At 39.4% G+C, this 23,835-nt stretch overlaps 1 pseudogene across 1 annotated transcript in view; it reads right to left on the bottom strand.

The window, feature by feature from the left end:
* Window positions 1-636: 636 nt before the first annotated feature.
* LOC149038001 (uncharacterized) overlaps window positions 637-23,835 on the bottom strand; it is a 33,459-nt pseudogene continuing 10,260 nt past the window's right edge. The window contains exons 3-6 of the transcript XR_016180890.1: window positions 23,496-23,581; window positions 20,534-20,611; window positions 5,362-6,163; window positions 637-4,841 (exon numbers count right to left, since the gene is read on the bottom strand). The product of XR_016180890.1 is annotated as an uncharacterized LOC149038001 (transcript). The remainder of the gene's footprint in view (window positions 4,842-5,361; window positions 6,164-20,533; window positions 20,612-23,495; window positions 23,582-23,835) is intronic.

The raw sequence follows: 23,835 nt of genomic DNA, 5'->3' as shown, positions 1-23,835 counted from the left end.
GGGAAGTTAGAGAGGATATCAAGGAGGAAGACAGGGAGGATTGAGGCGTGGAGAGGGATGGGAAGGGAGGGGAGATAACTGGGAGGAAGGGAAAAAGAGAAGATGAAGAACGGATTGAAGTTAACGAAAGATGAGACAGACAGGAAGAAAGGAAGGAGATGGAAGGAAGGGGAATTAAGAAGAGTAAGTAGGGAGGGCTTGGTGGTGGCACACAGCAGGTTCAATAACAATGTTACTGTTTTCTTTCTACTCGATAATTTTTAAAATTTTTTTCAATACTACCATCAATCTTTTTAACAGCATTCAATTTTTGAGGCATTTGAAAGAATTTTTTGGAGTGATGTTCAAAATACAAGCGAAACAGAGTGATGATGACAATCTTGCTATCGTGTGTAGGGGCTGAATATATAACAAGACCATGGTGTAGTAAACAAACAGCAAAGGGGTCAGGGATATTGAGACCTTGATTCTATAACTAGGGGACTTAGTCTGTGCATTGCTGTAACTGTAAGTCTGTTCAAGATGTCTGAAATACCCAATACCTCAAACCATTTTAGCTGGTTTCCATTTCCAGTCATGGAACTCGCTTGTAAAGAAAAAATATCATTACATCTTTTATATCCATAACCTAAAATGCATGTTCTAAAATTTTTAATGAGAAAAATTTCACAGGTTGAGACAGGGTCTGAAAGGTGGGGACTTTTTCTATTTTCTTTTTTCATATTTAAGAGTCTGTAAACTTTACTTTTTTCTCAAATAAACTCAGATTAAGATACAAAGTGTTTTTGATGGAGTTTCTGCGATAAAACATTGAGATGTGTCTGTGTCTGTGTCTCGGTGTTCCTCACCGAACAGTTTAACTCTTATGTCAAGAGCACGCTGCTGGGACTGAAGTGCTGATGAGAAATTGCCTAAAGCATGTTGTGTTACCCCAAGGTCGAAGTAACTTTGAGCTGTGTCTTCGTGTTCCTCACCGAAGAGTTTAACTCTTATGTCAAGAGCACGCTGTTTGGACTGAAGTGCTGATGAGAAATTGCCTAAAGCATGTTGTGTCACCCCAAGGTTGAAGTAGCTTTGAGCTGTGTCTGGGTTTTCCTCACCGAAGAGTTTAACTCTTATGTCAAGAGCACGCTGTCTGAACTGAAGTGCTGATTAGAAATTGCCTAAAGCATGTTGTGTTACCCCAAGGTTGAAGTAACTTTGAGCTGTGTCTGCGTGTTCCTCACCGAAGAGTTTAACTCTTATTTCAAGAGCACGCTGTTTGGACTGAAGTGCTGATGAGAAATTGCCTAAAGCATGTTGTGTTACCCCAAGGTTGACGTAACTTTGAGCTGTGTCTGCGTGTTCCTCACCGAAGAGTTTAACTCTTATGTCAAGAGCACGCTGGTTGGACTGAAGTGCTGATGAGAAATTGCCTAAAGCATGTTGTGTTACCCCAAGGTTGAAGTAACTTTGAGCTGTGTCTGCGTGTTCGTCACCGAAGAGTTTAACTCTTATTTCAAGAGCACGCTGGTTGGACTGAAGTGCTGATGAGAAATTGCCTAAAGCATGTTGCGTTACCCCAAGGTTGAAGTAACTTTGAGCTGTGTCTGCGTGTTCCTCACCGAAGAGTTTAACTCTTATGTCAAGAGCACGCTGTTTGGACTGAAGTGCTGATGAGAAATTGCCTAAAGCATGTTGTGTTACCCCAAGGTTGACGTAACTCTGAGCTGTGTCTGCGTGTTCCTCACCGAAGAGTTTAACTCTTATGTCAAGAGCACGCTGGTTGGACTGAAGTGCTGATGAGAAATTGCCTAAAGCATGTTGTGTTACCCCAAGGTTGAAGTAACTTTGAGCTGTGTCTGGGTTTTCCTCACCGAAGAGTTTAACTCTTATGTCAAGAGCACGCTGTTTGGACTGAAGTGCTGATGAGAAATTGCCTAAAGCATGTTGTGTTACCCCAAGGTTGACGTAACTTTGAGCTGTGTCTGCGTGTTCCTCACCGAAGAGTTTAACTCTTATGTCAAGAGCACGCTGCTTGGACTGAAGTGCTGATGAGAAATTGCCTAAAGCATGTTGTGTTACCCCAAGGTTGAAGTAACTTTGAGCTGTGTCTGCGTGTTCCTCGCCGAAGAGTTTAACTCTTATTTCAAGAGCACGCTGGTTGGACTGAAGTGCTGATGAGAAATTGCCTAAAGCATGTTGCGTTACCCCAAGGTTGAAGTAACTTTGAGCTGTGTCTGCGTGTTCCTTACCGAAGAGTTTAACTCTTATGTCAAGAGCACGCTGTTTGGACTGAAGTGCTGATGAGAAATTGCCTAAAGCATGTTGTGTTACCCCAAGGTTGACGTAACTTTGAGCTGTGTCTGCGTGTTCCTCACCGAAGAGTTTAACTCTTATGTCAAGAGCACGCTGGTTGGACTGAAGTGCTGATGAGAAATTGCCTAAAGCATGTTGTGTTACCCCAAGGTTGAAGTAACTTTGAGCTGTGTCTGGGTTTTCCTCACCGAAGAGTTTAACTCTTATGTCAAGAGCACGCTGGTTGGACTGAAGTGCTGACAAAAAGTCTTTTGAGGCATGTTGGGTCACTCCGAGAGAAAAGTAACAATTCGTTGTTTCTGGGTGTTCCTCACCGAAGAGTGCTATTGCGAATTGGAGAGCGTGTTGAAAGGACTGAATGGCTCCAGAATAGTTTTGCATCTGATGAAGAGCGTGGGCGCGGTCGAAATAGCTTCTTAATAATTCTTCTTGATGCAAATTTAAATGAAGATTTTCTTCGGGTTTAGCTTTATCATCTGAGATATCTTGTCCACTTTCTTTTAAGACCTTGTTATGATAACTGATCCAAGTGTTGCACAACTTTGATGCTTCCTCGGGATTATTTAATACATTTTTAAGTGTCGAATTGATGTTGCGCTGGAAGGTCCATGAACCAATGGAATGTGGGAGGATCTGTGTTTCTGTTTGATTTGACATCCTTAGCACAGATTTGCTTATTGCTTGCTTTGTTTCGTAACCAGAGAACATTTCTGTTGCTTTGCTAACAACGCAAATAGTTTCTAATCTAAGTGGTTGAGTGGTTATAGCGCCTGGTTCTGGCGTATCTGCCTCGATCATTGTCAATTCTTTGTTATTCACTTGAGGAATAACAAGAAGACTTGTGTCTCCCAGTGCTCTGCATTCATGTAAGGCTTTGGTATAAAGCTCCAGTGAAGTTGCTTCCTTTTTATTGAAAAGAAAGTAAGTAACAAGAATTTGCAGCGAAAATACTGTGAGAATTCGCTGTTCGGGACTGTCACTCATCAAGCAAAGAGCTTCTTGCAAGTTCTGAGCTCCGTCGTCTATTTTCCCTGAAACAAGTTGACAGATTCCTCTATAACACTGGATTTTTCTTTTATCATCTACCGACAAAGAAAGGCCTTCGGCTTTAGAGAGCATCGTCATCGATCTTCCATCTATCCCCCAAGTAATTTCGGTGAATGCCAAGGACACCAGTAACTGGCTGTAGATGACGCTTTTTCCAAACGCCTGAGCTTCTTTAGTTGCGCGATCGTAAATTTTGTCGATGATTTTTCCCTCGCACCAGAAAAGGGAATCTAGAAAGATTTCTGCTTTTGTAAGGACACCAAATGTAACGTCACATGTCTTAGGATCGGAGCAGCTCTCCATAAGACTCTGAATAATATTCTGCTTCTCTTCATAGAAATCAATAAATGCTTGCATGGATTGTCCTGTCAAAAACTGTTGATTTAGCTTCTCGAAAAGAGAGACGTAAAATGCAGACAAACGTGCTTTGGAGTTCCGCATGGTTTCTTTCATTTCATCTTGACCTCTTTCTCTTGCAAACGACAGAACCAACTTATGCATCGAAAATGACTCAGGTTTGAAGCTACAGTCGAGGAAAGATTTTCTCCGGAGCCTATGCAAGATTTTCTTGGCCTCCAGAATTGTTTTTACACCGATGACAGCTGTAGCAACTGAGTGGTTAAAATCTCCAGAAAGAACACTAAGTGATACCAGCGCTTCTTTGTCTGATAGAGAGAGTCTCTGAAAAGAGGATTCAAATAGGAACTTCAATCGCACATTGCTTGGATAATCTGGATTGTCCAACAGCTGGAAAAGGTTATCTTCTATAGATTTCTTGAAGCTAACTAAAAATTGAGTCGGCTGAGCATTATCCTCAGCAATAGAGGAACACAACAGTTTCATGGCCAAAGGTACGAACCCGCATATTTTTGCAATATTCGAGCACTCAGACGCGGTCGCTTTTGGAAGTAATCCGCCGACTAAGGTTTGAGAAAAGGACTCGTGTAATGGCCCTATTCTTACTGCTTGATGGCCTTGAAAATTCACATTCATAAATTCAAGAGATTCCCTTGTGGTAAGAAGAAATGTTAACTTTTTGAATTGACTAAGAATGACTTCCAGAAGGTTTATGAAATCCTCCTTCACATTCGGTGCTCCACTTTCGAGTAAGTCATCGGCATTGTCAAGAATCATCACAAATTCACCTGAAATGTCGCTTAAAAAGAGGGAAAGTTCGTCTTCTATGGACATCCGCTGAGGCATTTGATCTTTTGTGGAGTGTCTTTTAAAGAAGCTCAGAAGCTGCGTAGTCAGATCGGCTTTTGAAAGAAGCCCTCGCATGGAGAAGAAGTACACGGGAAGTCCTTCAGTTTGGAGTTGATGTCCGACTTCAGTTGCCACAGAAGTCTTACCAAAACCAGGCGAGCCCCATATCGACACGATCCGGGAACTTTTAGAAGTTAAGTGATAACTGATGTCTTCACACTCTCTCTGACGGCCAGTAAAGTGTGGAACCTTTGAAGGAAGATTTGATGGTGGAAGGAATGGCTTTGAATCTTTGAAAAAGCAAATTGATGCAATCATGAAAGAGCTAATTTCGGTAGTTTGAAGAGCAAATAAAAATATTGACCACCAAAAAGAGTACATATTACAGTAACATAAAAAAATTTAGAAATTCAAGTTTTATAGATACAGCTTTGATCAAAGCTTCTTGCTTTTTCCGTGAAGTTGTACCATTAACAACATCCCACAAGAGTCACGATGCCGGTAAATATAGTGGGTGCGGTTTACTTCTTGCGCAAATTGTTTTGAAACAAAAGATAATAGATTGTTCAAGGTGCTTCTCTGACAATCGAGAAACATTCATCTTAGGAAAGGAGAAAGGATTGTCAAGACTTGTTCAAAGCATTTTTGCGAAAACTTGAAGTTACCCCGTTGAACTATTACTACTTAAGTACAGAATAAAAACGCTTTTGTCTCTTCCCCGCCAAAGTAATGCTTATAAGACTCAGCCACATTGCATCGTAAAATTTTTGTCAATTAGAAAATGCTGTAAAGAATTCAATCAGTTTATACCTGTTTGATCTTGATCCATCTTAAGTTTCAAATCATCTATTTTTCCCTTCAACAAAGCGAGGTCTTCAACTTGTGCTATTAATTTGTCGACACCTGATCTTACTTCTTCGAGACACTCGATATATGATCTGGTCTCCTGTCTAAGACTTTCTTCCAACTTGTGAACTTTTTTGGTGGGAAAGTCAGACTCTGTCATGCCACCGATGGCATCAATGGAATCTGTCATGATACCAAGAACTTGGAATGCATCTTTAGCGAGCTGCACGTATTGGTCAAAGGTTGGTTTATCAATCTCTGACTTGTCTGCGTGACAGAGCGAGTTTCGTAAAAGTCGAAGCTGATCAATTGCGAGAGCGAAGGTTTCGGCTGTATTTCCACTTGGACTCACAACAGATGGATGGAACTCTCCAAGAGGTACTTTACGGTGCTTTACGTACAGTTCACCAAGTGTTTTGTAATGACCTTTGCTATCTAGTGTAGCGAAGGAAATTGCATAGATGGTGGCCTGAAACAGGGCGGTACAATCCCATTCTTCATAGGAGATGTGTGTAGGAACTTTGGTTTTTCCGCCTTCTTCATTGCAAAACAAATTTCTTACTACAGTGGAGTCATCCCAGAGTTGATACCCAGGACGATGTCCAATTCTGTTGTCCCACATGGATTTGAACGTCTGACGCAAAGCATCGGCGAACTCATTGAGTACAATGGAGGCAAATTTGAAATAATTCAGCTGCTCGTTTGTAAACGGTTGTAGAGCCATACTCGGCGTTAGCTCTGGAGAAAGCGATCCTCGACCAAAACCCTGAAATAGATTCAATTTGTTCAAGCATACATACTTCTCAAGTGAAATTAAACAATGATTGATGTATTTGAGGGGAAAAGGAAAAAAGTTCTTTCGTTATGTTATTCTCGTTCAAATAAACACTTTATAGCACATGCGCACCGGCTCTATAAGTCGTGCGGGACGGCATAGATACGGAAAGTGGTACTACAACTAAATACACTAGAGACAAAGTGAAAACTCCTCTCTACTTTATATTAGAATAAAGATGTACGTTTTTAATCTGCTTCCTGTTTGGGTGCCAAGTCCTAGCAACTCCTTTGTAATTAAAACTAAACTGTTTCCCTTTCGAGGATCAAAGGAGGTTTTTCCGAGATATTAAAGAATGTGACGCCATGAGATGATGTCTATCTTAGAACTAAAAGTCCTTCAAAAATTCACTTTAGTTAGCTTGGTTTAGCGTCAAAACTAATTTTGTTTTTAAACCTCAACTCCACTTTAATGATACAGAATTTTCTTTGCCAGCAAACAGTTTGAAAAAATTTCACGTTTTCTTTGCAAGCAAACAGTTTGAATTAATTTCACGTCTGATATGATACTTTCACGGTATTTCGATTTCCATGTTTGTCAAATTTTGAAACTCTTTCAAGTTGCTAAAGACTGAATATTTCCTATAAGATATCCTAAATGAATGAGATTATGAACTTGCATGGCATGAATAAGAAGAACGAAGAAACAAATTATTGTGCATTTCATGAAAACAGGAAATTGAAGGGTACAAAAGATTGCATTTTTATTTATGCTAAAAGCAGCTTTGCATTCTCTGTACGTAAGATGATGACTGACAAACGTCAAATGCCAAAGGTCAAATCTTGTTAGTGACAGCAGTGATCAGAAATTGAGTGTTGTGCCAAGTCTAACAAGGGTTGGAGTTTCTTAGAGCTTACCTATCTTGAAATTCAAGTTAGAGCGAGAAATATCATAATGGCAGACGCACAAACTGATTATCTTAATGATTACTGAACGAAATGCAACACTGCGACTCGAAGTTTATTCGGAGACTGGTTGAAGTGTTATGACTTTTTTATTCATACCACACAAAAATTTTAGAACCCTTAATGCGCTAAATACCCATGGAATGAAGAGTTCATTGTTCTCGAGAAATGTGGCGTGATATTTTACAAGTCAAACACACCTTAGTAAGGGAAATTTCCCTTCTAGTCTGGACAATACACCTAGGATTCTTCGATTTTCGTTTCGAAATAAACATGGTCACCCTGAACAATACTCTTCAAAGTTGCCTGACTTAATATTGACAGAAATGACAATTACTTTCTTCAATCTTACATCTAGAACAGACGTGTTTTTTGAGTTGTCTAAATTGAGTTAACTAAATTAACTTGAGACAGTAAAATCTCATCTCTACTTTACATTAGAATAAAGATGTACGCTTTGAATCTGCTTTCTGTTTGGATGCCAAGTCCCAGTACTTAGTAATTATAACTAAAATATTTCCCTCTCGAGGTTCAAATGTTGTATGTCATTAAAACGCCATGGGATGAATGTGCATCAGAGAACTTAAACTCCATCACGAAATTCACTTCAGTAAGCTTGGATTAGCGTTAAAACCTATTTTTTTCAAACCTGAACTCTACTTTAATGATACACAATTTTCTTTGCCAGAAAACAGTTTGAGTTAACTTCAAGTCTGACATGGTACTTTCACGGCTCTTTGATTACAATTTTATGAAATGTCAAAACTCTTCCAAGTTTTCAAAGACTTAATAATTTCTGTTGTAACTCCCTACAAGATATTCTAAATGAATGGGATTACGAACCTGCATGGCATTAACAACAAGCACGAAGAAACAAATTATTGCGCATTTGATGATAACTGGAAATTAAAGGCGACAAAAGATTGCATTCAGTTTTATTTCTGTTACAGGCGGCTTAAAACTTTTCAATTCTCAGAAATAAACAAGGTGAGAGTGTTATGTTAATAGACTTTTCTTTTACAAATTGTAGTGATCTATGCCAGTTAACGGTTGTGACAAGTAGGCGCACCATGTATACTTCATAGTCGCTATCAAGTAAATTTTGCCGGACTTTGAGCTCGTCTCAAGATAGAACAACACAAATACACAAGGAATTTTTTACAGTAACTTTATAATCATCCTTTTGTCTTTTAAAAGCTTGAAGCTCAGTAGATTCTGTCATATCGATCATTTTTAAAACTGTCTTTGTTTTGACGCTACTTTTCGACATAGGAAAAGTATGTCGGACAAAAATATTCACCAAAAAAAAAACATTTCTTTGCCAGCTTCAATAATGACAGGGAATTAAGTTTAGATGATAAAACAAAGGATTATGTTGACGGGAATACCGTAGGTCTAGTATATTCGTTACATGAGGTCACACAACTCGGGTAATATTCACGGTGAAAATTTACATATTTGAGCGGTCGAACGAAAAAAATCATTTCTCGAAAACTAAAATAAACTTTTATAAAAAACCACACCAAAATTATTAGAACATGTTGGGCTATAAAATATGAAAGTAGGAGGGAAAGTAAAGTTTTGGTGACTTGCCGCTGTTTGTCTGATGCATGCTGACGTTAGCTCTTAAGTGAAATTAAACAGCGGTTGATGTATATGAGGAAACAAGTTCATTTGTCATGATATTCTCGTTTAAATAAATACATCATCGCATATGCGCAGTGGCTCTATCAATTGTGCATGACGTCATGGTACGGAGAGTGATTACACAACTAACTTAACTTGACTCATCTCTTATTTCTGTTAGAATAAAGATGTACGTTTTGAATCTGCTTTCTGTTTGGATGCCAAGTCACAGCACTTAGTTATTAAAACTAAAACATTTCATTCTCGAGGTTCAAATGTTGTATCTCAATAAAATGCAGAAATAGAAGACTCTGACTCCATATAGGATGAATGTGCATCTTAGAACTTAAAGTCCTTCAAAAACTTCACTTCAGTAAGCTTGGTATAGCGTCAAAACCTAGGTTTTTTTAAACCTCTAATACAGAGTTCTCTTTGAACTCCGGTTGATTTCTTCTAATAAGATGGTCGAAAGCATAAAAATGTAAAAATATCTTGCAGTTATTAATTTCCTACGCCCAAGTGACTTCAAACTTTTGGTGATTTTGCCAGCGTGTTAGCAGAATTATGTAAATTAGTCTTTTGAGCAAACTCCGACCGTATATATATGTAGCTTCCTAAATCTTAGATTTTGACCATTTAAAAATGAAAGGATAGTGGGGAAGAGCGTTTAGAACACACCGATTGATTCTCTAAACGTTTTAAACAGCCAAATTCTGGGAAATGATTCTGTCTCGCGACAAAAAAGGTGAACAAAACGTATTGAATATCATATTGATTAGCGTTCGGTTAACGTGTTAATGAGGAACTTTTTTGAAAAAAAAATTGGTTTCTACTCTTTTTATATTTGAATTTAGAAAGCTCAAGCTCTTCAAACCTGACAGAACATTTCAGAACCAAACTACAGAATTTTATTAAGTGTAACCGACGATAACACGATCATCAGATCGATCATTCTGGACGATCACAGTCTCCTTTTCGGCGAAGTCTGTGGCGCAGGTCGAAAAATATCAAGGAAAAAAAAAATTAGGTCAGTTTCTTACTCTAAGAACTCCCAGTGGCGCTAAAACCTTGGTTTTTTTTTCTTTTAGCTCGTTTTTTAGCGCGACGGACTACACCCAAAAGGAGGGACTGCACGTAATCTACAACAGCACATACTGAAATTCACCGTGACCAGTGACTCAGTCACGTAATTCAGTTGTGTACTTTTTCTCTTTTAAATAAGGCAGCGATAACGCGATATTTTGTTCGGAATTCTAGCCTAGTTCCTCTAGGCTATCTACCAGCCGTGTTTGCGCTTGATGGGAGGAGAGAAATAAAGGACTTCAGACCAGCGAGAGGAAATGTCCAAAATCCAGTGCAAGGTTTCAAAGCGTGCATTGACAGCATTACCGACGCGGTACAAAAGCTCTGCTCCTATGCGTTCTAGTTCATCTATAATTCGGAAAAAAATCTTTAACACCATCCGCACCCTCAGCTATAGTATTTTCTAGACTCCGCAATGATTTCCTCTGTGTGGCCTCATGAACCTCTAGTACTCTCCACATGGTGGATTTACTTACCGGTTGAAATTCAATTTCTTTGCAATGTATTATTAATGATGGTACACATGGTTACTGTGCGCACCACGATAGGCATGACAAACTCCTCACCGCTTTTAAGGTTTAAGGTGCAAGTGCCTTATGAAACGAACGGTATATGAGACGGAAATTCACGTTATAACAAGCAGAACCATTAACCATTTTAATGCAATAGCTGATCAACCTTTATACACACGGTCATAATCAAGCTCAATTATTCTAACACAGAGGTGAGACATACCACGAATAGTCAAAGTCTAATGATGGTATTTTATAATATGCACAAGCATTCGTCACACCTTACGCCACGTCTTGATGGTAATATGACCTCACTGTGAACTCCAAGAAGAGGTTCAGCTGAATCTGTTCCACACGGATTGTGTGCCGCGGGATTTTTTCCATAGGCACTCTGGGCCCCTCACTCTTCGTTTGTGCTCAGTGCCTTCTTCATATTTTTATCAAAAAGGTTTTCAAAGGGCCGCTGTAGGTGTATAGTTGCGTTGACTGAGAACCTATTAGCATAAATACTCAGGATTTTCAAAGGGATCTTTCCGATAGGCGACGAGAGGGGCTTGAAGGCCAACACCGAACGAAAGCTGTCTTACACTTGAGCTCATGAACTACGATCGCTTGAATAGCGCTTTACCATCTCCTAGCGCCATAGCATCGCACACCAGCTGGAAAGATTCTCCAGATTTTTTAACAAACTCAGATTTTTCAGTAAGGGTGCACTTTTCCTTCAATCTCTTTGGGATTCCAAATATGTAGTTCTGGGGCTTTCGTACAGCGTCGGCGATGCTCTCATTACACGTATCGAAACCTTGCACTGGATCTTGGACATTTCCTCTCGCTGATCTGAAGTCCTGTATTTCTCTCCTTCTACCAAGCGCAAACACGACTGATAGCCTGGAAGAACCAGGCTTGATAATTCCAAACAAAATATTACGTTATCGCTGCCTTATTTAGATGGGAAAAGTACACAATTGAATTACATGACTGAGTCACTAGTACACAAGCAGTGCCTCCTTTTGGGTGAAGTCCGTCGCGCTAAAGTCCGAGCTAAAAAAAAACCAACGTAAAATTTTTCTTCCTTAATTTTTTCAACCTGCGCCACAGACTTCGCCGAGAAGGAGGGACTGCCCGTAGTGGTGATGCTGTTATCGCCCCTTACACTCAATAAAATCCTGTAGTTTGGTTATGAAATGTTCATACAGGTTTGAACAGCTTGAGCTCTCTAAAGTAAAATATAAAAGAACATACACCAATTTTGTTTTCAAAAAAGTTTCTCATTAACACGTTGACCGAACGCTAATCATTATGATATTCAATACGTTTTGTTCACCTTTTTTGTCACGAGACAGAATTATTTGCCAGAATTTAGCCGTATGAAACGTTCAGAGAATCAATCAGTGTGTTCTAAAAGCTCTTCCCTACTATCTTTTCATATTTAGATGGTTAAAATCTAAGATTTAGGAAGCTACCATTATAAACGGTCGGAGTTTGCTCAACAGATCAATTTGCATAATTCTGCTGTCACGCTGGATCATGTGTACTAAAGGCACCCGCGGTCGAGTGGCGATCGATACCAGCGATCGACACTCGACCGACATATCGATTGAATGGGGTTGACACGCGATCGACTTGTCGGTCGAGTGTCGATAGACAATCGGTCCATAGGTCGATCGACACATGGTCGACACTCGTTCGACAAGGGTCGATAGTCGGTCGAGTGGCGACCGACTCATGTGTCGGTCGGCAGCATCCTTATCGTTACGGCTCGTCGGCCGATAGACTGTCGACTCTCGGCCGATACTCTACCGACGCTCGGCTGACTTTTATTAGTTTTCAACCTTTATACCTTTTTATCTTAATAGTTAATTACTGTATCTCTTAGTCTTACAAACCTCGTCTTGCCGGTCCGTTTTGTAAGTTACGGATCCTCGTTTTTTCCCCTTATGGCCTTGCGCGCTTTGTGTTTCAGCCATAAATCAAAGAGGGGACTGAAAAACTCAGTCCGTCCTGTACAGACCTCGAACTCAGTTAGAAAGAGGTATCTAGTAGTCGAGTGTGGTGAACCGATCATACCAATGACTGATGATAGTGCAAATTAGTGACAAGAAGCTAAAAGAGCGCACACTTTATTTTTTAATATATTGCAAACGTTCTGCGTGCGTATTGTTCCTTGTTTCGGACAAAATGTAATAGAATTTCCGGACGCGGCCGGTAATACACCATAACTGTGCATGTTTACGATATTTGACACTAACTACTCTTATTTAGTATAAATCTAGTAGCGTTCTATTACGAATGCCGGTCTCTGATTGGCCATGCTACTTGCTGGGAAGTGAGTAGCGTTTGTCGACAAAATGGCGGCTGCTTCTTTGAGCTTTCAAATTGTCTGCGGGAAGAACTTAGATGATTTACTTGTTTAGTTTTGAACAACTAGTTTATACTAAAACAGTTAGATTATTCGCTCTCGGTTCCTATGCGCGATAGCTGATTCGGGCCGCGCACTCATCAGCTATCATGCGATAGAAATCTCGAGCTCATAATGTAATTGTCAAATATAAAATCTGCAAAGCAAGTCGGTATTTAGTGATTTTTTAGTGATTTAGTGGGGGGAGGGGGGATAGGCGGGTTAGAACCTCCCTTTCCCGTACCTTTATCGTTTATCTCCCGACCCCCGCCTTTTTCAGTCCTGCTTCCGTCCCCTGTAAATTTGTTCCTATGCGCGATAGCTGATTCGGGCCGCGTGCTCATCAGCTATCACGCGATAGAAATTTCGAGCTCATAATGTAATTGTTAAATATAAAATCTGCAAAGCAAGTCGGTATTTAGTATTTTTTTACTGATTTAGTGGGGGGAGGGGGGGATAGGGGAGTCAGAACCTCCCTCTTCCCGTACCTTTATCGTTTATCTGCCGACTCCTGCCTTTTTCACTCCTGCTCCCGTCCCCTGTAAATTTGGAGACTCAAAACGCAGTTCTTAGGCATTTCCATTGTTTTAAAACAATCTGCCCAAGATTAACACTGTCATATGGTCTTAGTTTAATGAAGTTTTGAGTTACTTGTTTATCTTTTTTGTTTGAGAGTTTCAGTCCATTTTCACGTCACATTTGTTTCTGACATCCGTTTTCAGTGACGACAGTCTTAAAAGTTCTAATTTGCAGTTCTGAATCGTCCCGTGTTCTGATAAAGTTGGATAGTGACTAAATACGCGTTTCCAGCAACCAGTCCGGCATTTGTTGGGATTATACAATTAAAATACGGAAATAGGATATGACAGACTGGACCAAACGTTCCACGCATATTTCTGATATTCTTATATATCGATTGGCAAATCTAAGTACATCTAAACGAAGTCTTCCATCTATCGAGGTGACCGCAGTGATCTCCTTCTGCTCCAAATGGTTATTGACCTGTCAAGTCTGTCCACTCTTCCGAGTAATTTCGTGATTTAATCTAAAAGACCTTTCCAGGATTTTTTTTTCAACTTTTGACTTTGATCAGGTAGCGAAAATCTATCGACATTGCTAGAAAGAACGCCTAAAAGTTAGTAGAAATAATTAATGGCCAGGTTTGAGAGAAAGTTTTACTTGACGTGGCTCTTGACGTGTGTGTGCTGGGGTGCACAAACTTCCCCCCCACCCCGAAAAAAAAATTCCGACTTTGCCAAGTTATAACTTTGCAATTTTAAAAGATATAACTCCAAAACTTAACCATTTCTACTAACTTTAGGGGAATTTTTCCAGCTTTTTTTCCAGATTTTAGACATTACTATGATCAGTTCACCACACTCGACTGTTAGATACCTCTTACTAACCGAGTTCGAGGTCTGTACTGGACGGACTGAGTTTTTCAGTCCCCTCTTTGATTTATGGCTGAAACACAAATCGAGTTTGTTGGTTCTCAACTCTGCTCCGAGAGGTTTTTCTCTGGGTGCTCCGGTTTCCCACTCTTTGATTTACATTCTCCCCAATTAGTAGAGCACTCGTGTTCGGCTAGAACGATTTGAGACTTAAATAAAGTTATCATTATTATTAAAGACGTTGACAACATATTTTTTTTACTTTTTTGTATTTTCCGGAACAGTATTTACGACTTACTTTTTAATGTCACTATCACTGGACTCCAAAATAATAATGAAAAGTAGATCCTCTCGAGCTGGATTTTTTCCGCTGGCTTTCCTTCTTTTCGACGGAAATAATCGAAGGACAAAGATCGACGCAGACGGGGGTTATCGAGTGATAACCCTCCAACCACGTTACGTAATGTAGCCAAAAGTGTAACTCATAGGATTACGTGATAGTTACAGTAAACTGCACTGTACTGCATTCGATTGCGATATTCGAAGTACACAACATAAACGGAAGTTATTGGCCTGGAAAGAACTTAATTAGATCCACAACTTCATCGATACTTTCTGTTACGCCTTAAAGTGACAGGCCTGGATCTGGAAGGAATTCACGCCCGTTATGAAGGAGTTCTGAAGATAACGAAACAGAGAAAGTGTTCCCTTGCCAAAGCTATGGAGAAATATGGAGGGGCCAGAAATGCGCTGAGGGGATTCATCGGAATTTGTGAGCTAAAAATCTTGGACAGAAATAAGTTCAACAAGGTTGTTTCCACGGAGAGGGAGCGTTGAGGAAAGTCATCGGTCAAAGATCGAGCTACGTTGCCAAACTGTCCTGCCTTCTTCCTTGAATCGTTTGGACTGCGCCCTGCACTCAGGGCGCAGTCCAAACGATTCAAGGAAGAAGGCGGACTTCTTCCTTTCTTTCCTACAGAAAGCTTTTACACCGAAAAATAATAAAGAAACTCTTTAGGCGTTTAATTGATAAAGAGAAGCTAAGGATCTAGGAATTGCCAATAACACCCCCCCCACAACCGTCACCACCCCACATTTGAGAAAAAAAAGCTTTCACGAGGTGCCCGTTCTGAGGAAATGATAGAAACAAATAAATTTTCAATAAATTTTTAAATGAGCTGAACTTCCCTTAATCGCTTAGGTATATCAGTTAAAATTTTAGGAGATCTATCCAGGATAATTATTATAATGCACTAAATCAGTGTTACATATTTAATTTGTCCGGGATGTATGTCTAATAGGACTTATCCAACCTGTCCTTTGTGAAGTCCAGTTCAAATTATTACTGACATCCACTGAGGGCCTCAGTTTCAACGATTCGGCGGTAGCTGAGCGAGATCCCTCTAGTGCGAGCTTTGATCACTAATCAATTAACTGTGTTAATGTAATGAAAAAACTCCAACCTTGAATGACAGCTCGACTAAATAAAACCATAGTAATTATTCATCTTTATAAAGATAGTCGTCGCTTAAAATTTGGCAATCAATGTATATTTCATTCTTTGTTTCGTTCAGTATATATACCGCTAACGACCCATAATTCCCTAATTCGCTCTGACGAAGGCTAGGGCAAACGCTCAAAACGTCAGCTCTCGAATTCTTGTACCGTGGTCAATTTACCACATGAACTTAGTTACTAAACCCAAATTTCTTTGTGTGCAAAAGTTTCAAATCTCTTTGTGTCTTGTTCTGCGATGAAATTGTCAACCAAAACGACATCCACAAATCTTTCCGGCTTCAATTGAAACTGAACGCAGCTTTCCAGTTTTCGCGCCGCGAATGACGTAATTTCCCCGTACGTACGATCACTAATCATCGTCCGTCCAATCAGACGCCGCGAACCATGTTTTTTCACTGTGGAATTTCATCGTTCGCGTCGCTTATTGGCTGTGACTTTAAACTGAACGATAATTTTCACCACTCTCATTTCGGGAGTAAGTCTCAGTACTTATATAAAAACAGTTTATTGATCATGAGTTACTATTAGATTCTCAGTTTTCACGAAAATTTACTAATGATTCACAAATCACAGTTCGCAAAACATGAAGTTCACGGATCTTTCTCGAAAGTCCCGTAAACTTTCCGGGCCCGAAAAGCCATTTCAAAAACTGCGATCCGCTTATTCTAGAAAGCGGACCTTTTACTATGATTTCAAGATAAGAAAGGGCAAACTTGTTGCAAAATTTCATTCCTGGGAACGTCTTCGTCTTTGAGATACGTAGGAAAATTACAGCACCCGAAATAGACCCAGAAAGTTTCGGGAGTTTCGAGAAACGGGCCCCAGGTGAGGCTATCCATTCACGAATCGCGACTAAAAATTGAACTCTTTTCACGAATCACGAGCTTTTTCCCCCTCAAATCAGGGGCCTCGAATAACCCTGTACCACCCTGTTCAAAGTAACTTTTGTTCTTGCAGGAAATCTACGAAATTGCTCACTCGACCTAGCACTAGCTAGCTGACGGTGTATTAGACAAGATAGCTGCCGTTTTAGGAGGGATACTGCTGAGACTGAAAATGATTGACTACACCGATATATCATCGGCAGACGACCGACATGCTGCCGACAGCCGACCATTAGGTAGCGATGGATATGTCTACCAAGTGATCACCGCTAATATCGACCTACTGTCGACTGACATGTCGACCGAGTGTCGATTGACAGGTCGATCGAGTGTCAACCACACTCGATCGATAAGTCGGTCGAGTGTCGATCGCTGGTATCGCTCGACACTCGACCGCGGGTGCCTTTAGTACACATGATCCAAATTTTGTACCTTTCGGGATGTCTACGGTCATTTTCATATTCCCACACTGATAGAAATGATCACCTCGATCCATCATGGTAAGAAGAAAGGTTTTCAACAGACAAATTTAATGAATTTGTGAAGTTTTTTTGGCTCTGCATCTCCTACAGTAACAACAAAGATCGAGGCCGCGCGAAACAGCATGCCCCTTGAGCTACCTGGATTACGCTCGGCCAGTCCCGGCGCTCATTCTGACCCAGTGTTGGCAAAGAAGTGTATTGCGCGTAACGCGCGTCTAACAGAAGCGTGGCTCCCTTTATGAATAAAATAAGATTTGTTTGGATGGGGCGAACTACAAAATAGCACCTGGATACGGAACGTGCGCAACGGCACAACGACGGTTGAAAAGTTAAAAATTTTTTCGTTTCTGTCACACATATTTAAGGTCTTAGGACCAATTGTAGACTAACATAACTTACTACCTAAGTCTCCCACCTATTCCCGTACTACCAAGCCACAAGACAAGACACAAAAAAGGCTTGAAAAGAGATCTTTAAATCTTAAAAGACTTTCACTTTCGTGGCTAAAATTTTTTACGGTTAACATTTTTTACGGCTAACGGTTAAAATTTGCCAATTTTTTGGTCAGTTTACGGCTAACGGTTAACCCCACTGAGAGCCTCCTGGAGGTTGCGCGCGAGAAGACGGTCGACACTTCAGACCATATGTAATAGAGGGGAATGGTTATGAAACCCGACAAAGTTCTTTGTTATGTTTTTTTGTTCGGACTTTCGGTGTTGACGGTGCACAAAAAAAAAATTTTGTTTATTACTGACTGAGAAACTGACCAATAGAAACGTTTCGGTTGCGTAACTTATGCAAAGTGTACGAGCGAAAAACAAAAGATTGTGCACGGTCATGGATCTTCTTACATAAACCTTGAAATCTTTGTTTGTTCCTTTATGTTTGCTGGCCTTTATAACCTTTCCCCTCTATTATCTATATTCAGACTACCTGAAAATTTGAACTAAAGCCAAGTAGATTAAAGCTGCAGTGGGTAACACTCTATCTATATCTCCTATCACCTCATACTATATTATATAGGTTATTTTCTGAACACACGACGTGGATATTCCGCTAAATAAAAACAATTTGGTTTTAAAGGTTGTACTAGATTTCAATGTTAAATTATAAGAAGGTTATGTCGTTCTTAGAAACAGGTCGATCGACAGCATGTCGTCAGGGTATTTGGGCACATGCTGACTTGCTACCCACCACCTAAACACAATTCAAATACCACGAAAATGGCCAATCATGAAATAACAAAACCACCCTTCCCCACCTCCATTAATTATCGATTTGACTTTATCTATGGCCTTTTATTTTGATCGAATAAGGTGGCCGCGGGAAATTAAAGGGACTGTATCATCTATTTTAGCAACTATTTCCAAAATGAGTGGAAACTTTTTGTTTATTGCAGCGGTGAAACGCAATACGGGATAATTCTCACGACACCGCCCATGCTTTTACTTGTATTTAAAAATTTTAGCTTCTTTTTCACCGATTAGACACGATCAACATCACACCTATTTATTTCTTGTTCGTACGGTTGTAAGATGATAGACCTCACAAAACAATTGTTCTTTTTTTTAAAATAAAAAACATCTGTTTATACTGATATTTAGTTTTGTCGTTCTATTCAGGATTAATTACAGGATCCAATTTGCAAGGGATCCAACGGAGATATCAGGCAGTTCTGTTCGAGAAAAATTTCTCGTTAACAGAAGCCATGAGGCAATTTGGCATCCCTTGCAAAAGTTTAAGGGATTATGTTGGCGTTTGCGAATTATGCATAATAGATAGCGAGAGATACAAAAGAGTGGTCGAGGCAGAACGGCAAAGATTGGGTATGGTCTCCGCTAAATCTATTAAGCTGCGCTGTAGGGCGGTTATAAACGAATACAGAGTTCAGTCAAATAGATTAGAAGAAGAAAAGAAGCTCCTTCCTTTAGGTGGGGTTTTATACCCAAAAGTAAGTTCGAGTAGAAATCCATTAGATGTATTGGGTGTAAGATTCGCGAGTGGGTTATTTACTGAAGGCGCGTCTTTGATTGGCTCTAATTCATAGAGGAACATAGAGCGCTGAGATTAAAATTAACGAAGAAATGACGATTCTTTTACCCTTATATTACGTGTTCTGTAGTTAGCAGTTCAATTTTTATTTAAGGGAAAATGCGGTAAGGCGCCAGCTTTGTGTGTTCCGCGCGTTTTTGTAGTTTCTTGTTTTATTTTTCCTTCTTTAATCGCGATTGTTGTCACTTAGGTTTTGACGCCACATATGATTGCCAAATTTACAGAGTGACACGAGGTAACAATCGCACAGTCTTTGATAATAGATATATATCAGATGCTTAGGGGTGGACCACAGGAAGAAAGAGAGAGGAGGGGTAAACAATTTTTAGTACATGAATCTAAGTAACGAAAGTTCTCTCCAAGTATTTTAGGTTTTTACGCACTACAGGTTACTTTATGAATGGTTAAAAATACTTAAGTGTATCTCACTCATGTTCCAGTCTACCTTTGGGATTATATTTTGGATAGCTTAGCATATGACTGATATGTTTTCTGCCTTGATTCTTAATGGTCCACCCCGTCCTTAATGCACCAAATATCTGGGCAACCTTTTTTAAAGCCGAAAAACGGTTTGCTAGTATTTCTTGTTGTATCACCATAGTGAGCAACACTTTCAAAGACGTCAAAAGTTAATAATAACTTGAAACTGCATCAGCGAATGATTATTGTGCCGTGTTTGACAAGTGGTTAGTATACGTTACTTACACGGTGACTTATGACTTCACTTTCAACCGTTTTAAACTGTTCTGAAGATCTATTGTATTCTTAATAAATAATATGCCATGTTTATTTCAATTTGAAGAAATCATGTAATAAATTGAGGATATTACATGGCCGCTTGGGGATACGAATTTTATCATCTCGTGCTGAAAGTATCTCTGACGAGTGAGCGAAGCTCACTCCTCAGAGATACTTTCAGCACTCGAAGATAAAATTTCGTATCCCCAAGCGGCCCTGTAATGTTCTGTTTATTTTATAGATACTGATGAAATACCTTCATAAAAGACAGCTTTTGTTTTTTATCCATTTTCGAAAAAGCAGAATAGTGCAATTAAAGTGGTCAGCTATCGCAAAATGCCCGTCACAAAAATGTTATAAAACTCGGATATAAAGTTATAAAGGAGAAATAAAGACAATAATACTTATATTTTCTGTGCCCGAAAGTCAAAATTACGGTCTTCGCACCTCGAAGCCATTTTGTGAATGAAATTTCAAAAGAAGCGGCCGTGCGCTTGAGCGGGAAGCTCTCTTGTAATTGGCTAATCATGTTAGTGAAGATGGCGACACCAAAATCCTCACACGTGAAAGATAAAAATAGTATCTTCACTGCGTGCGATGAAGATATGATTTTTTTAGTAAAAGAAAAAAACCTGGTATTTCATCAGTATCTATATAATAAACTGTATATAAATTTTAAATATAATAACGAAGATTTTAAATTTGTACCCACCTCTATGGAGTGTAATTAGCTGAATTAAGGGCCTGTGTCTATAATACAGGTAGGATGATCACCCCTTGCCGTTCCTTCCTGAGTTTGAAATATATACAGAAACGCTTAATTAGAAATTAGAGTGGAAAATCGAGGAGAATTTCCCTCTCCATCCCTTGGTAAGAATTTCCCGTTTGAACGATGCTTTCTCAAAAATTCTTGAACGGAAAACAAGCCCAATAGATATAGTCGGTCGATATATCGACCGGCTATCTTCCGACTACCGACCGAGTTTTGACTAACTATTGAGCATTACACCGATCAAGTATCTGACTAAGGACTAAGGACTAAGTGTCGACCATTGACCGAGTGTCGGTCAGCTATCGACCGATACTCGGTGAATTGTCGGCGAGGTATGACTGGTATCGGTGAACTAAAAGCCGACATACATATCGACCGATATATAGACCGACTGTCGACCGAGTACCGCTCGACAGTCGACCGACAGTCAGTCGACTGTCAACCGACTGTAAATCGATATACGCACAAACTGATTATCTCAATGATTATTGGACGAACTGCGAGACTACAATTCTGTATATAACAGAAGACTCTGAGAAGTTTTGTAGCTATCTGTGACTGAGCGGCATTTTGGATTGGTTATCATCCTTTAAGATGAGAAGTGATATCGTAACTAACATAATTATACGCACACACCATCCGAAGCTTATTTTCAGTCGCAGACTGTGAAAATATAAACATACATGCTGGTGGAGGTGCATTAGACGGATTCACTTTTTAAAGCACTTTTGAACGTTATACACGTTTGAAAGCGTTCGTATCGCTTGTATCATACTTAGGGACACGAATGTGCTTTATTTGCTGTTCAATGTTAGTTTCATCGTCCCTGCAGAAGTCTCAGCTAGAGACGAAACGCGTCGGAAAAAATAGACAAAAAGTTGCAATATCAAAAAGTCTTTCTTTGTGCTGCTCGCTGGTCTCCGTTAAAAAAAGATAAAGAAAGAACCAATCTATTACATTTCCGGGACGTGGAAAAAGAGTTCCGTCCACGAAACCGGATCAAAACCTCCCGAAATTCGTGACAACACCTTGCGCTTATGTCACGCTCACTCCAGAACCGATGGGCTTGAGGTCACAGTAATATACACCAGACAAAATATTAAGTTAATTGCTTCTCGGCTTGGACTTAAAAAATGTTTCTTTAAGTAACAGACTCGGTAATGGTCAAGAGGAAAAAATAATATATACTTTTTTTAACTGCTGTTTGGCGTGGCACATGGCATGCAATTTACCTGTAGCTCTGAATACAGACGGGGGATCCGCCGCGTTTCGATAATTCAACCTTTTTAGAGAAAGCGTTTTATTTCTCACTTCGTATTTCATAGTCTCTAAGTGGTGGCTTGTACCAAAATCTTTTCTTTTTCTGTTCGGTAGCAGCTGGACATCGAGGGCGAAGTTGTTACATTCACGTCTTAACATAACCTTTTCACTGCCTTACACACGTACAACGTATCACATCACGCGACCTTGATCGAAACGTTTTCAAAATGGCCATTGATTAAGCGTCAAAAAAAATCAGTAAAAAATTTGGTTTTGCACAATATATCGTTTATTTGCTCGTTTAGGGTTCTTTAATCTGAGAGGAATTTAAAGGGACAAATGAAAAGGAAGAAAATTTACCGTCGGTTACCCTTTAAAGTACCTATGACACGAACTCTTTTTTGCATTTTCCGTTTGATAGTTACATAAAAAGTTAAAAATAATCAACCTTAGCGCCTAGCGAGACCTCTTTGGCCACTTTTTTGCGCATTGAAAGTACGATTTTGTTCGAGTGGTATTTGGCTTCTTTGTGGCATTTTGTTAGCAGCCAGAAGACGTTCACGAAGCGAATGAACTGAACAAAATTTATTGACATTATAAAGTTAGGCTAAACAGATTTTCTGTTGAAAATCGATACTTGCATATTGAATGCAAAAACTACTCAATTGTTCGTGCAAGCCCTTTAATTATTGTCCCATTCACACTAATGCCGTCCAGGAATGCTGTTGACTTGCAAACAGTGTGGTAAAAATATTAATGAATGATTTCTGCATTATAATGTTTGTGTATTGTCTCCCTTGGCATTTAAGATGACGTTAGTGACTCGAAGGTTAGTGGAAATGAAAATATATTTTCTCGTTTGTATGACGATTGACGCATACGAATGTCCAAAATTGTTATGGAATGCTGATTAAAATGCAAAAATTGTTATTGAACTTGATTTTTTTTTTGTCGCTAATGAATGTAACTTCACGCAATAGTTCGTCTTTCCACGAATGCGTATTTTCTCATAATTAACAACAAAAGATTTAGTTGAAAAAACTATTATTCAGCTCGCTTAAAATTTAAGTTAGAGCGAGAAATATCATGATGGCAGACGTACAAACTGATTATCTTAATGATTATTGGACGAACTTGAAATTTGTCCGGAGACTGGTTGAGGTGTTATGACGTGTTATTCATACCACACGGAAACTTTAAACCCTTAATTTGCTAAATGCCCAGGCAATGAAGAGTTCATTGTTCTCATGTCCCGTGATGTTCACAAGTCAAACACACCTTAGCAAGGGAGAGATGTTTAAAAAAAAAACAAATCAAACAGAATAGACAACTCACAAACACACCTGCTCTCTCAAATTCCCCGACTTAGTCTTGACAGAAATAACAATTACTTTCCACAATCTTACATCTAGAGTAGAAAATTAAAAGCCTGGTTTAAATATAACATGAAAAGGTCCGTAGCCATGTTTGACTGATAGCATTCTGGTTTGGTTATTATTCGTTAAAATGAGAAGTGATATGGTAACTAAAAATAACTGTGTGTAAATGATAGGAATCATGAAACCATAGCCCACTCTTGATCCTCTTGGGAGTCACATATTTTGCGTCTGTACAACATTAGTAATAAGTAACATTTGATTACCTCAACTCCTTGTAAGCACTGCTGTGTAGCTAAGTCCTTCCACGCTTCGCACGTTTCTGGTTCGACCCACGCTCGGCTCGTCCTCGCTAGAAAAACACAGTTATTTTTAGTTATTTTTATGAGGTCACAAGGTTTGGATTTTTTTCTTCTAGTATGTTTTAGTTACCAGATCACTTCTCATTTTAAAGAATAATAATTTCTTGCGCTAAAGTGGATAAGGAGTGGGGGGAAGTTTTATGATGCCTATCACAAGACCAAAATCAATCTCATTAATGCAACTCTCAAGAAACTCAATAAAAACAGTGAAACCTATACTCAACACAACTATCTGTTTAAGACT

This window comes from Pocillopora damicornis, chromosome 11, assembly GCF_964200805.1.
Source record: "Pocillopora damicornis chromosome 11, jaPocDami1.2, whole genome shotgun sequence".
Lineage (NCBI taxonomy): Eukaryota > Metazoa > Cnidaria > Anthozoa > Scleractinia > Pocilloporidae > Pocillopora > Pocillopora damicornis.
The sequence above is the reverse complement of the archived record's forward strand: the minus strand, read 5'-3'. Positions and strand labels throughout refer to the sequence as shown.